The sequence below is a fragment of the Mobula hypostoma genome, chromosome 3 (genome assembly GCF_963921235.1).
Source record: "Mobula hypostoma chromosome 3, sMobHyp1.1, whole genome shotgun sequence".
Taxonomy (NCBI): Eukaryota; Metazoa; Chordata; class Chondrichthyes; order Myliobatiformes; family Myliobatidae; genus Mobula; species Mobula hypostoma.
This window is the reverse complement of record NC_086099.1, coordinates 66,449,353-66,465,350: the sequence shown is the minus strand read 5'-3', so window position 1 is coordinate 66,465,350 and position 15,998 is coordinate 66,449,353.

The window sequence follows — 15,998 nt, the reverse complement described above, 5'->3', positions numbered from 1 at the left end:
TTAGAAAGCATCTAACAAAATTCTTTGCAATTAGCTTGCTACTTGACACCATGGTTCAAAATTGAGTATAAGTTTTTGAGGAGTGGAAGGAAAGATTGTTTTATTTTGTATTATCTGAGACAATAGTTTTCTTTCACATACTTTTTATAAATGGGGAATTTGGTAACTGCAGTAATGTAGTGCAAAGCTATCAATTAGGATAAAACAGAAGTAATAACCACCAAACATGATGACCAAACATTTCTGTCCAATTACCAGTAGTGGATCGATTGCTATGTTTATATTCTACCTGCTTCTTTGTTCCATTGAACGAAATGGAAATCTAAAAAGAAAGGCAGAAAATGTAAAAGTCATGATAGAAATTTTGCAACAAACAGAAGAGAGAATAAAAGATAATGCTTTAGATGCTGGTTCTTCCTCAGGCTTTGGTTTTAAGAAATGGCCCAGATTTGGAATATGCCTTAGCCCATAAAACCATTAGACATAGGAGCAGAATTAGGTCATTTGGTGCATTGAGTCTGCTCCACTATTTCATCATGTCTGACCCATTTTCCCTTTCAGCCCAAATCTCCCGCCTTCTCCCTGTATCCCTTCATGCCCTGGCTAATCAAGAATCTACCAACCTCGTCCTTAAATATACACACAGACTTGACCTCCACAGCTGTCTGTGTCAATGAGTTCCACAGATAATGCCTTGTCCTTGTGTATTCAGTACTTTGAAATATCAGAAAGATGCATGTTGGGTTGGGTGAATATGTGCAAGTTTGATCAGTGGACAGTCCTGTGTGGTTTTGAATGTGGGAGTTAAAGCTTTTTAATACATTCATGGGATGTAGGTGAAGCTGCCCTTCAGAATTGCCCTTCAGATGGTTAAGGTAAACTGTCTTCAAGCATTGCAATCCATGTGGTAGAAATGCTGGCATTATGTTGTTAGTGTGAGAGCCTTTCCCAATGATAAAATGTTGATGTATTTCTAAATTTGTGTATTGCCGGACTTGGAGAGGATCTTACAGATTGTGCTGTTTCTAAGTATTTGCTGCCTGTATCTTTCTCAGTGGAGGAATAAACATTAGGTGCTGTTCATTTAGGTTTTCCAAAGATTTACTGCAATGCACCTTGTAGGTTACAGAGCACCTTCAAAACCCACAACCTCTACCAGCTTGAAGAACTAAGGCAGATTATGATGATGGCATCGACTCAGGGCTGAGAAGTCGGCCTCGGGCATTTTCATGCCTTACAAGGCGTGGAACGAGAGACTGTAGGGTGCCACTCCTCACACAGACATCTTGCAGTACAGTATTTTCTTTTATTTTACGAGGTCGAGTTGTGAGCTCCACACTCAACCCGGCACGGATGGAAAGTGTACTTGGGAATGGCCTAACTGGATTCGAACCCGGGAACCTCCGTTCCGGAGTCCAGCATTGATGTCACTGTGCCACCAGCTGGCCAGAAGAACCAAGCAAGTACCACCATTTGGAAGTTACCCTCTAAGCCGCACGCCATCCTAACTTGAAAATATGTTGTCATTACTTCATCACTGGATCTCCCAAACATATGTTAAGAACTGCAGCAATTCAAGAAGGCAGTTCACCACTATCATCTCAAGATCAACCTAGGATGAGCAATTAGATATTGGGTCAGCCTACAAAGCCTGCATCCCTTGAATGGATACAGAAAAAAATGCAAGCTTCAGCCATGATCAGCAGGTGGTGGAGAGAATGAATCTTTCAGATTGTGATAGGTTTATAATTAAATCACTGGCATGGTCTGCATGGTGTTGGGCTTTTTGATGCAAATAATGCAATAGTTTCAAGATTTGAGAGGTAGGTTACTCACTGCAACAGAACTAAACTCTGACCAGCCTTTCTTGCTACACTAATTGTGTGTCTGAGCCAACTCTGTTCCTTCAGCAACTGTGAAAGCCAATGTCCGCAGTTTTGAATGTTAAGTGTTTCATCTGTCTGCCATTCAAGACGGTCACAATCTGGCTGTTGTGTGGCAGGTATATTATTTGCTGTGTTGGCATGGTAGCATAGAAGGTAGCAGAGCCAATGATCAGAAGTTTGAAGTTCAATTCCTGCCACCGTCTGTAAGGAGTTGGTGCACCTTCCCCGTGACAGTGAGGCTTTCCACCCAAAGATGTGACGGTTTGGGTTAGTAAGTTATGGGTGTGCTTTGTTGGTGCCAGAAGCATGGTGACACTTGTGGGCTGCCACCAGCACTTTCTCAGACTCTGTTGGTCATAGAATCAAACTCTTAGAGCACTATAGCACAGAAACAGACCCCTTAACCCATCTATGCCATGCTGAACAATTCGTCTGCCTCGTACCATATTCCTGCACCCAGATCATCTCTCTCCATCCCCTCCCATCCATGTGCTCACCCAAACTTCCTGTAAGTGTTGCAGTCAAACCTGTATTCATCACTTCTCATTCCATACTCTCACCATCCTCTGAGTGAAGTTCCCTCTCGATTTCCCCTTAAATATTTCACCTCTCACTCCCTTGACCTATAAACTTTAGTTCCAGTTTCACACAACCTCAGTGGAAAAAGTCCACTTGCATTAACCCTATCAATATCCTTCGTAATTTTGTATAAGATCTCCCCTCATTCTCCTATACTCCTGAAAAAGTCCTACTGATTCAACCTTTCCCTATAACTCAAGTCTTCAAGACCCAGCAACATCCTTGTCGTTGACTCACTGTATGCTTTGACATTTCTATGTACATGTGACACATTAAGCTATCTCTAGTCACTTTTTGCCCATCGTTGAATGCTGGCAGTGTGGCTTCATTTTCTGAAAGACAATGAATGGAATGTCATGCTGACATTTATGAACTTGTGATGGTAGGAAAGCCTTGGACATTATCCTGCAGCGATTCCCAAAGCTGAAATGATTAACCTCCAGCAATCAAGCAATGCAACGGTTTCCATCCATTCCTCATTGAGAAGAAATTGGCAGTAGTCACCTTTATTTCATCTCTTAATTCCGCACATTTGTCTAAGTTTGGACTAAGACAATGAGCTAAGTAGTTTTTGTGTAATGCAGAGTTGACAGGTTCTTTGTAAGTTCCATTGAAGCACTGTCAACAACACCTGCATCACTTTACTGAATCCAGGAGAAGACGGCACCAGAGAACAATGTTACCATGGGCAACATTCTCCATAAAACTGTTTCTTTCACTTTTTTATGTCTTTTTCTTTTAAATGTAGTTCTGGTACTGTTGGAGCCCATGATCTACAGTTTGTTGGTGTGCTTTCGGGCCAATCAATGTGCTTTGCTGTATCTGAGAAGGTTCGGCAGAGGTGAGCAGCCTTGAAACCAAGAAGCTTAGCAGCCATGTTTGACTCTGTTTCTCACTGATCTCGCCAATTTAAGTGACCAAGACATTGAAAACATTGAAGCGACTGTGGAAGGCGAACGCGTGTTCAATGCTGTCTACCAGCCTCTCACTCGCTGCTGCCAGAGGAAGGTGTCTGCATGTGACGGTGTCTCTCTCCCTCTAACTCACGGCTCCTGAGGGAAGGCCCCTGCATTTGAGTGGTCTCTCTGTCCCGCGGCGCTGTTGGAAGATGGCACCAGAGTTCTAGTTCTGTGGTTTGTGGATTGGACGGTAGTCCCTGGTCGCTCCTTTTTTTGTTGCTATTTTGGGGCGACCTTCAGATAATGAACACTGAGCTGAAATTAATATGGACTCTTTCGATTTTGTGTTTTGTATTCTGTGTTTTTACTCATTTTCTCCTGTTGCCATTGGCGCGATTTTTTAGCATGTGGGGGTGGGGGGGGCAGATGATGTTTTCGTTACCATTTGAGCAATGTCTTTTTGCACCTGGGGGGGGTGGGGTTGGTGTTTTTCTTTGCATGTGTTCCATGGTTTTCTGTGTTTCCTGGCTATCTGTGGGAAGACGGATCTCAGGGTTGTACACTGCATACATACTTTGATAATAAATGTGCTTTGAATCCTTCACTGGTGAGTGAGAGTAGGCTCAAGGTAGGAAAATATAAGATCAGCCTTGTGTAAATTTTTGCAAACATACCTTTTTGCAGCCAGATAAACACAGGCCTATTACAATGATGACAATTTTCTTGACTTCCAAATTGAGCACTCTAAATCCAAGCATTCACCCATGATCTCAAATCCTCACAGTGAAATGTGATTACTATAGGGAATACTGTATAATGAGTAAAAGATTTCTCCAAGATAACAGGAAAAGAAAATGAGAAAGCAATTTAAACAATATTATACATTTTATACTGTGACAAAAAGTCAATATTACCATTCTTCTGTGTTGCGCAAATAAAAACCATTTAAGGCACAGTTGCCTCACTCCCTTTTTTTGTTACTTCCTTCTCCAAAAAAGCCCTCGTTGTAGTTTATCATACAACAGTAATATACAGAAGCAATCTAGTATAAAAACAAAGTGCTTGAAATATTCAGCAGGTCAGGAAATATCTGTAGAGAGAGAAGCAAACATTTTAGATCAATGAATTTCCATCAGATTAGGTATAGCTGCATGAACTAGTCAGCACCATCAAATGGAACTAAAGGATAAAATGATTACTACAATGTTCTCCAGGAATGGTTTCTGATATAATGAAGACTCGTCCTCCCACTTCACCTTTGCTCAGGCAACAGACTTTTGACTTAAAGAAATTTGAACTACTGAAACTGAGTTACTGGAATCTGAAATTTTGCTTCACGCATGAATGTTTTAATGACAAAACGAAGATTTAAAAAAGGCAGATCTTCAAGCCATTTGCCAGTACTGTACTTCTGCTGGACTAGCCTGACTTTCTTCGCACAAGTTCCTGCATGGTATCTACTTAAGCAGGCATTCATAAAGTCATAATAATCAGAAATTTCAGTTAGTGCTGACCATTGATCAAAAGTAGTGGATTGCTCACAGTGAAATATTAAAGATGACATTGTAATTGTGTTTTTTAAAAAAAAAAATCTTTAATTTGTAACAACTTCTATCCATTCATTATCTCATTGTTTGTGTCAGGTTATTTAAAAAAGTTTTGCATTTCTTCAGGTTTTATTGAACAGCTAGTTCTCAGTTTATGGTTTGTAAACAATCGCCTTTCGAGTTCTGAATAAAAGAAGAAAATCTTCCCACTTGTACAATAGTCAATGTAACCTGACGAGAAACTATCTTGTAGTTCCTTTTTTGAGAGTTCATGGCTCTGATGTGGCTTGGAAACTTGGAAATCTGCTGTCAGAGTCAATAACCACATTGAAATAACTGACAAGAAATGCCTGTGGAAATACAGGAAAGAAACATTTTTATTTGATTTAAGTCAATATGTTTAAATGCATTTAATTAATTTTACTTGCATGCACCATTTTTTGAATAATTTTGATTTCTGGTATTACTTTTACTCCTTGCACATTTGTTAATATTAGTGAAAGTCAAAGATGCTCAACTTTTGACAGCTAGTGAGACTGGGGAAAGGGTCACACTGACTTTCAAGGTCTTACGGGAGCACATTACTGGGGCGGGGGGGCACCCTACCGTGTGTATTGCTGCACAAGCCAATGAGCTGGAACCTGTCGTATCAGTATACGTCAGTACCTAGGACCATGCTGGAAGAAACAGCAAGACCCAAAGGCAAGCAGCCATTTGTCCTTTGGTCGATGCAAAATCTGCCCTATTATTTCCAGCGGCTGAGGATTCAACAGTGAGAAATTTTCATTTAGATTTGGCATTGGAAATGAGCTGAAAACAGATTGCTAGCCCTAGGTGTGTAACCTTGAGAAACGCCTCGTGTGTTTTATACTGAAATAAATGTGGACAGGAAGACCAGTTTCTTTGCCTTTCTTTTCACTTCGATACCAATAATGCACGTGCCATTTAGGGTGGAGAGGAGATTGCTTTTAATTTAAATTCCAGAATTTGCATTCTGGTCTGTTTCATTTCAAAAGCTGAGTGTTTAATCTAAATCTGGATGGTCTTCAATTCTGAAAATAGAAACTCTACAAACAGCATATGTTCAATAATCTGGTCTTGCCAAATGCAATTAGCTCTACAATGTTTTGTGTTGATAAATCAAAACTATAAGTAGTTGAAATGAAAACACAAGCATGGTTACAGTAACAGCATTCATCTTTAGTTGTCCAAATTTGGTGCTGAGGAGCCAACTTTTTGGACAAAAGAAAAGCAGGACATGTTATAAATGTTAAGCAGTTCAGGCACCATCTATGGAGGGAGTAGAACAGAACCCTTGTTCAGGTTAACAGCCCAACGTCATATCTGAAATTGCTCCCACATCAGTGTTTTTGAGGTTGCACAGAGGTAGTTGCTTGGTGAGTATTCCATCACTCTCTTTAGCACACCCAGTGGTGGGAGGTTAAAGAATGAATATGAGATGTATATGAAGTGGATGGATGCAACAACAATTTGGATGTTTAACACTTCAGTGTCATGCATATAAGCAATGCCAAATAAAATATAATCCTAGTGCACTCATGATATTTTAAGGCACAGGATCAAAAGCTTCATCCACAAGGTAGACTTCTCAAGCATTTTATAGGTGGACATGGGCATGGGGATACTTGAGAATAAAATTCAGCATTTTGGACCTTTGCAACTGCGCATGGGCATGATCAAAATTAAGACATGCTTGAGAAGCTGGAATTTCAGAAGTACAGAGATGGATGGGTAATCTGATCACAGATAGAGACTTAGTTCTGCATTCTTAAAATACTGGCAGTGCTTTCCTTTAATTTGTATGAGCTAATGGCAATGGATAGCATTTGTTTTTTGGTATGCCTCAATAGTAATCATTCAATTTCCATATAAATTCTGGAAATTGTGTGAAATGCCTTAGAGATTAAAGGAGAAAGTCTTGCACACGCAATATCCAACTGTTGAATATTCTGTGCTTCTTTATGAAAGAAGAATTACTTGTGTAACTTTTAATACTGTGATTTCTAAACCTTGTTGGAAATAATACAGAATACCAATTTATCAATTTGTATGTGTGCAGACATCACTAGCACATTCACTCATGCATCCACACATACGCATCCATGACAGGATTAAGACTGTCTAAGATTAAGATTGATTCTCTCTCTCCCCCTTTTCCTCTCCATCTCCATCACACTCCTCACATTCTCATGCGCACTCACATTTTGACAAAGCCCTTTATAAGCTTTATGATTTGAGGAAAAATTCATTGTGTGGCTTTGAGAATGAGAATTGTTTTTTTGTTAGCTTTCTCTATCATAGCCGTTGTGTTAAGTAGATCTTGTGCTGGCATCAAGCTCCATACCCACTATGAGAGAAGGCACACATTGATAAACATTTCATTTATTGGTCACCAATGTTCCAATATACTGATAACTCAGTGAAATATTAAAGATTATAAATTGGTAAATTCATTTATTATTGTCACACATACTGAGGGATAGTGAACACCTTTGTGTTCCTACCACCCATGCAGATCATTCCATTACAACAGTGCATTGAGGTAGTACAAGAGAAAATAATAACACTCTGGTTTAAGATGGCACTGGTGAACATAGAATAGTACAGCACAGTACAGGCCCTTCGGCCCACAGTGTTGTGCCGACCCTCAAACCCTGCCTCCCATATAAGCCCCCACCTTAAATTCCTCCATATACCTGTCTAGTAGTCTCTTAAACTTCACTAGTGTATCTGCCTCCACCACTGACTCAGGCAGTGCATTCCACGCACCAACCACTCTGAGAAGAAAAAAAAACCTTCCTCTAATATCCCCCTTGAACTTCCCACCCCTTACTTTAAAGCCATGTCCTCTTGTATTGAGCAGTGGTGCCCTGGGGAAGAGGTGCTGGCTATCCACTCTATCTATTCCTCTTATTATCTTGTACACCTCTATCATGTCTTCTCTCATCCTCCTTCTCTCCAAAGAGTAAAGCCCTAGCTCAAAAACACAGCAATGCCTCACTGGCAGCAAACAAATCTGCTAACTACTGTATTAATCGCATTTTTCTTCTAGACAACCCATCACTGCAATCAATAACCTGCAACTTTCGTTTAGGAGTCGGGCTTTTGACCACCTGTATGACCTGGTATTTTTGCAGTCTCGAAGGTACAGGACTGTTGTGGCGAGGCACATATAGGCTGAATTGAGGCAGTGGGCACGGGCCAAGAGAGAGAACTGAGCCAATGTTTGGCCATTGCAGGAGCGCACTTGAAGCCAATTCAAAGCGGCAGATCTGAGGTGAGTCAAGGTGGCAAGACCCAGGTCCACGAGCGAGGAATGAGCTGATGTTTGACCGATTTAAACATCGGGCATGCTTGGAAAGGCCGGATACAGGCCAGATTGAGGCTTACAGGGCCTAGGTCCCAGAGCGTACTGAAGTGGCAGGATCCAGGTCTGGGAGAGAAGAACGAGCTGATGTTTGGCTTTTTTAAGCGCCAGTTCAAATTTAAAATGTCAGGGTGTCAGAACCGGAGGCGAGGGATGGGCCCACGTTCAGCTCGCTGCTTGACGAGGTTTACTTGTCTCTGTGCTGAACTGAGGCTGTGGCCTGCAACTAAAGGGCTACTGGATTGGCATCAGTGATGCCTGGCTTCGTGGCTGTAAGCTCACTTTCATGAACTTGAATTCTGAATGCTACTTTTTACTGTTGCATGATTTGTTCTGTTGTTTTGCACAAGACTGTCTTTTTTAATGGGTTCTATTGGGTTTCTTTGTTTTGTGGCTGGCTGTACGAGACGAATCTCAAGGTTGTATGTGGTATAGATTGACAATAAATGCACTGTGAACAATAGCAGAATGCAAAATAAGAGGTTACAGATTACAGAGAAATTGCAGTGCAAGTGGTCAATAAGTGCAAGGTAATAATGAGGCAGATTGTGAAGTCAGGAGTCCATCTCATTGTAGCAGGAGACTGTTCAATAGTCTTATAACAGCATGATAGAAGCCGTAATGGATTAAAAATAGAGTAAATTCTGTCCATTTTGCAGCAAGTATTTATTTCACTTTCTCATTACGTTCATGAGATTATTTTTTAAATTCACTGTCCGGTTTTGTCGGACAACACTCTTAATTTGGAAATTCTAGGTTTGGTAGTTTAATGCCCACCATTGTCTTAATTGTAGAGTGAACCCCCTCCCACTTGTATCATAATCTAGAGCAACCATTTTGTGGCTCCCATTCTCAGGCCTCTCAGCTCTGATACTTGAGTTGGGGATGACTGAAAATGGGTTTTAAGTCTGGTAGGCTGGAAGGACAGATATCCTCCCAAATCAGAAGATGAGCTCCCAGCCTGGCAGTCAACAACATCTGGACAGTGCAGACGGGGACCCTTGGGGACGGCCTTTGGGAAGGGATATGGCAAAACGTAAAAGGGGTATTGGAATTGGTTTGTTATTATCACATGAACTGAGATACAGTGAAAAGCTTCTCTTGCATTCTGCTCATGCATACAGATCATTACACTGAATTGAGGTTGGACAAGGTAAAACAACAGCACTGCAGAATAAAAGTGCAGTCCAGATAAACTAAGGTACAAGATCAGGTAGATTATGAGGTCAAAATTGTGAGGTATGGAGGGATGTAGATGGAACTGGGCAGAAGACCAGATTGGCATGAAAAATGGGTCAAAGGGCCTATTTCTGTTCTGTACTGCTTTATATCTCTAAGAGTCCAACTTATTGTGCTATAGAACTATTTAATAGTCTTACTATAGTGGTGTAGAGGCTGAACTTGAGACTTGTGATGCATGCTTACAGGCTTTTGTATCTTCTGCCCGATGGGAGGGAGAAGGAGAGAGAAAATATCCGGGGGTGGTGAGGCCCATAGTTAGGGGCAGAGATAAGAAATAACAGAAGAAGCTGGAAACACTCCATATCTGTGGGAAAAGCATCAGAGTCACTGTTGCAGGTCAAAGGGGTTGAAACTTCTGTTAACGAGCACTTGGGAGCAATTAAACTCAAACTGAACTCCCAATTATAGTGCAAGATTATATATAACTAATAATGTGCACCTCTATGTATTTGTCATTCCCAGCAGGAATTTGGATGTGCTTTAGAGGCTCATAAATTATATAGGCTTGTATCACCTCTCACCCATGCTGGTCCATGACTTCGTTGCTCAGTCATTCCCCCATCTCCCACTAAACTTCTGCCCTGAGTGGGTCATCAGATCAAAATATACATAAACTATTAAGTCTGTCAGTTCCCCTTCATCACTTGACTGTTTTCTGGGAGGAGGAGGACTTTGTATTTTAAAAAATACTCTTTTTAATTTGAAACCTTTGGGTCTGTTGCTTGAGCTTGAGCAGCAGCTGGTCACCCTGTGCCTATCATTTAAAACAAAAAAATGTGGCGGAACTGCAAACATTGGCAAGCCTCATGTCCATATGGATGTTTATTCTGTTGCTCATGGATGTGTTCAACAAATAACCCAAAATAATAAACATCTGGGTTATTCTGAATTCACAATTTTCTGCTTTTTATGTGTTGACAATCAAGTCTGACTCATGCTATAATGTTTACTTTTCAATTAGTTTTTTTTTACTCCAATATGGATATATTCGTATGACAAATAACTCATTTTAGATAACTGGTGCACTAGTAGATTGCTGTGACAGAGCAGTAAAGTTAATAGAAGTGAAAACAAGGGCTGTTATACAATGGAAATCACATGAGTATTTCCAATGTTATGCTATTATACTATTGCCTGAAGTCAAAACCAGACCTATGGTGATTTTGAATACTCTGTTCCACATTTCAGATTGAAGGCAGAAGATTGTATTGGTTTCACTAACTCAATAGGGAACTAAATCACAGCCCTTTGATGATTTGTTGATATCCCTTAGGTCTTCCATTTATCCCATGTACTGGACAGAAAATGATCTTGTATAACTAAAATAATTGAGAATTCAGACAGCATTTCTAAGTCCTGCCTGCATCTGTTGTGCCTGGTGTCCTTTGAACTGAAATGTTTGGAATTACACAGTGACTATATCATTAAAATAGTACCTGTAGCCTTGAATGGAATAATTCTGTAATGGGTGCCTCTTTTCTGGAAATAAATAGCTGGTTTTGTCTGCAACACACATAAAAGTTGCCAATATATAGAAGGCCGCATCGGGAGCACCGGACGCAGTATATCACCCCCATCTGACTTACAGGTGAAGTGTGGCCTCACCTGGAAGGACTGTCTGGGGCCCTGAATGGTGGTAAGGGAGGAAGTGTAAGGGCACATGTAGCACTTGTTCCGCTTACAAGGATAAGTGCCAGGAAGGAGATCAGTGGAGAGGGATAGGGGAGACGAATGGACAAGGGAGTCGCGTATAAATATGGCGAGACCTGACGCAGACTGGGAGATCGTTTCGCTGAACACCTACGCTCTGTCCGCCAGAGAAAGCAGGATCTCCCAGTGGCCACACATTTTAATTCCACATCCCATTCCCATTCTGAAATGTCTATCCACGGCCTCCTCTACTGTGAAGATGTAGCCACACTCAGGTTGGAGGAACAACACCTTATATTCCGCCTGGGTAGCCTCCAACCTGATGGCATGAACATTGACTTCTCAAACTTCTGCTAATGCCCCACCTCCCCCTCGTACCCCATCTGTTATTTATTTATATACACACATTCTTTTTCTCTCTCTCCTTTTTCTCCCTCTGATCCTCTCACTATACCCCTTGCCCATCCTCTGGGCTTTTTTCCCCCCCTTCCCCCTTTTCTTTCCCCCTAGGCCTCCTGTCCCATGATCCTTTCATATCCCTTTTGCCAATCAACTGTCCAGCTCTTGGCTCCATCCCTCCCACTCCTGTCTTCTCCTATCATTTCGGATCTCCCCCTCCCCCTCCCACTTTCAAATCTCTTACTGACTTCTTTTAGTTAGTCCTGACGAAGGGTCTCGGCTGGAAATGTTGACTGTACCTCTTCCTAGAGATGCTGCCTGGCCTGCTGTGTTCACCAGCAACTTTTATGTGTGTTGATTGAAATTCCAGCATCTGCAGATTTCCTCATGTCTGGTTTTGTCTGAGCAGTTCTCATATATCCCTTGGAACACATTCTGACATACCTGCAAGTTATCAAGTAAATATTGCAAAAACCTTTTTGTAAATCAGAATGCAGCCATAATCCTGGGGATTAGTGCCACAGCAGTAAGTGCTGTTCTCTCACAGCTCAAGTGACATTCTAATCCAGGGTATTGTTTGTGTGGACTATGCACATTCTCCCTGTGACTTTGTGGGTTTTCCTTGAATGTTCTGTTTTCTGCCAAACCCCGAAGTTAAACCCTCAGGCGCAACTGACAATATAAATTCCCCTAGTGTGAGGAGAATATGAATGGAAGTTACATGCATACGAGAGGGAAGAGGTTGCAGGGAAGAAAATTGCTTGATGGGAATTCTGTGATAGCCACATAGACTTAACAGGATGAATAGCCTCATTCTATGGTGTTAGAAATTATAGGCTAATGAAGCATCAGTTAAGATATTATGGCTTTGGCATTGATAGCCATAGATATGCTGTCGGCCAGTGTTCTCTGCAAAAATTAATATGCCCTGGAATATCATAGGTGGGCATATCTACGTAATTAGGATGGTGATGAATATAGGTAGCTCGTGTTGAGGCATTTGATGTTGTGGTGTTCGCTGAGTTTGGCAATGAGCTTGTAGACGTTTCATCACCAGTTGAGGTGACATCCTCAGTGCACAGATGTTGGTGTTTCTCTCTGGGAGTGCTCATGTTTATATAGGGTCCCGTTCACCTGCCTCAGTCCTGATTGGCTACTCCTTTGGTTGACCTTTGAATTCTATTGGCTCACATTTCTTTGGCTCTTAGAGGTTCATAGGTGGTGTTCATTTCAATAAATTTGCTGACCGAGCTATCAGAAAAGAACCACACTCCTAAAAATGCTCACGCTTTCTTCATGTTTACCTGCACCAGAACATCCATAGTGTCCCAGTTAGAGTGGTGTCCTTCTCCGTCTTCCTGTACTGAGATCGGTGACAGGGCATCATGTCTCTGTACCACCAGTTGATGTTCCCATAAACAAGCCAAGAAGGGGTAGCCAATCAGGACAGAGTCAGCTGAATGGGGCCTATATAAACGTGAGCACTCACTGAGAGAAACACCAACAACTGTACACTGAGGATGTCACGACGACTGCTGATAAAACATTAGCAAACTATTTGCCAAGCTCGACGAACACCACAACATCAGATATCTACATAATTCATTACTTTGATGCAAATGTTTTTGATATTGGCTGACATCAAAAGAACTGACAATTAGAGATTTTAAAAAGTTCTGATAATTGGCAGACTCAAATTAATCACTACTTTTGTAGAAGATCTTTCTCTTTATGGTTGGAACAGACATCTAGTTATTACATTACATGGAATACTTAATCATCTATTCTCATTGATTTTGTCTCTATAATTAATCATTCAAGTTTTTTTAGAAGCAGATAGAACAACATGAGCTAGTTTCTATATTCATCATTTTATAGTAAAAGTATTTTCCTAATTTATAACCTGACATTCTGATGAATTTTTGTCATAATCAAAGATGAGAATAAATAAATTTTTAAAATCATACAGAATTTTCACTCTCCATAAGCTTGCAAATACTCCAGAATAAAAAAACACAAATCCAATATCACCACATTACCATTTGAGTCTTGGCAAGTAATTTAGTGCAGTTGATTGTTCACTTATTGTAGAACTAGTCAGTTTTTTTATTCCACGGATCTCCAACAAGCCCTGCATTACCCTTGCTATTTTCTTAAAGGTTACAACCTAATATTTCATGCACAGTAAACTGGCTGTGAAAGAATATTCAGCCATCACCAGAAGACATCCAGCTGGTAATTTTCTTTGTGGCACAATTGTCATCTTAGTGGTGTAATTGTCATGGTATGGCCCAAATTTTACTCTGCGATTTTTGTCTGAAATTGGGACACGTAATTTTTAAAAAAGGGAAAAATTGAATGATATTGCTTACTCATTGCAACCTTATGTCACCGCCTGCTGATCAACTGGCTATTTTTAACCATTTGTCCCCCTTTTCCCAATGCAACTTCCAGCAGGTAGGGTTTTTACCATCTGTCACCTCCTGGAACCAGGAAGAAATGTGTAACATTAAGATTGCAGATAGAAGGCAACAGACTCTAAAGGTGAAGAGTGGCTTTCCCTTATGCTTTGATATTTGAATTTAGCAAGTTTTGGACTGGTTCCTCGTAAAACTGGGCATCTGCCACAAAAGTGGCATTATGGAGTTGATTTGAGATGTTATTACTGTGGGTACAAGCAGAGCTTCATGTTACAGAGATTGCAGTGATCAACACACCCCTGGTCCTGATCTGCACCTCCTAGAACACAGCCCACTACATCCCTCCACACACGATACCAGTAACATATAGAACTGTGACATAGATGATACTCCTAAACTACAGGCTTATTTTAACACAGTCAAAAAAATTATAAGAATGGCCACTGTGGGAAATGGAAAAAAAATGTCACACTCATCAAACTGGGATTAATATACATCAGTGGAGCTGAACCACAGCTGAAGGTGCTGGATTCTGAATGCTGAAAGCATCCCACTGAACCATAAGTAAGAGCTGGAGAGCATAAGCATGAAATTAAAAAGCTTTTAGAGAAACTGGGGATTAAGATAGATCCTTTCCCAGTGGAAGAGTGGAAATACAGAATGGACTCCCAGCCAAAACAGTATAAAGCTCGAACTAAAACAATACCTACCCAGGAGCTGAATTGAATGTTTTAGACATAAACACTGTCAGACTGTTCAGTAACATGCTGAATCATCTTAATATTTAAGGAGGTAGCCGTTAAGGCACAAATATGACTTCTTTGTGCTGGGCCCAGGATGGGTCATGCAATATGTTAACACTTAGGAATTCAAGGCTGCTGCCTCCTTCTACTGCCAATCCACCAATGAATACAGGTATATTCTCGTCTTCCCTCCCCTTCCTGAAGTCAATGATTAGTTCTTAAGTTTCACTGACATTGAATGGGAGGCTGTTGTTGTGGCACCCCTCAACCAGCAGTACTTTATTGGTATGCTGATTAATCATCTGTGATTTGTCCAACAACAGTTGTGTCATCAGTGAATTTGCATATAGCATTGGAGCTGTGCTTGGCCACGCAGTCATGTGTGTCTCGAGAGTAGAGCAAGAGGCTAAGCACACAATGTTGAGGTGTACCTGTGTAGATAGTCAGTGAGGAGGAGATCGGTAGATGCTACTGTTTTCTTATCTCCTGGTGGGAAGTGGTATATTTACAATGCCTTTGCCTATGTTTTGGAGGTGTCCTCGCCTCAGCAACCAGTATAGAACCCTAGCTAAGTTATTTAGAACTAATATTATTTAGGAATACAGAATAGTAACAAGCCCTTCTGGCCCAATGAGCGTGTGCTGCCCATTGCACCCATGTGACCAATTAGCTTATCAACCTCAATGTTTTTAGAACATGGGAGGAAACTAGAGCACCCGGAGGAAACCTGCGTAGTCACAGGGAGAATGTGCAAACTCCTTACAGGCTGCAGTGGAATGTATAAACTCCTTACAGGCTGCAGTGGAACGTATAAACTCCTTACGGACGACAGTGGAATGTATAAACTCCTTACGGACGACAGTGGAATGTATAAACTCCATACGGACCGCAGTGGAATGTATAATCTCCTTACAGACTGCGGTGGAATGTACAAACTCCTAACAGGCCGCAGTGGAATTGATCCTGGGCTGATTTTGCTATAATATCGTTACATTAACTGCCACGCTACCGTGCTGTCCCTGCATGAACTGTATGGAATTAGACCAGCTTATTATGAACAAGGGCAGCATAGAAGAGTGGTCAGGCATTTGTATCTTCTGCCCCATTGGAGAAGGGAGAAGAGAGAATGTCCAGGGTGGGATCTTTGATTATGCTGTCTGCTTTACTAGGACAGTGAGAAGACCATAGACAGAGTATGTAACGATTAGCAATATTTGTCGTATGTACAATGAAACATCGAAACAT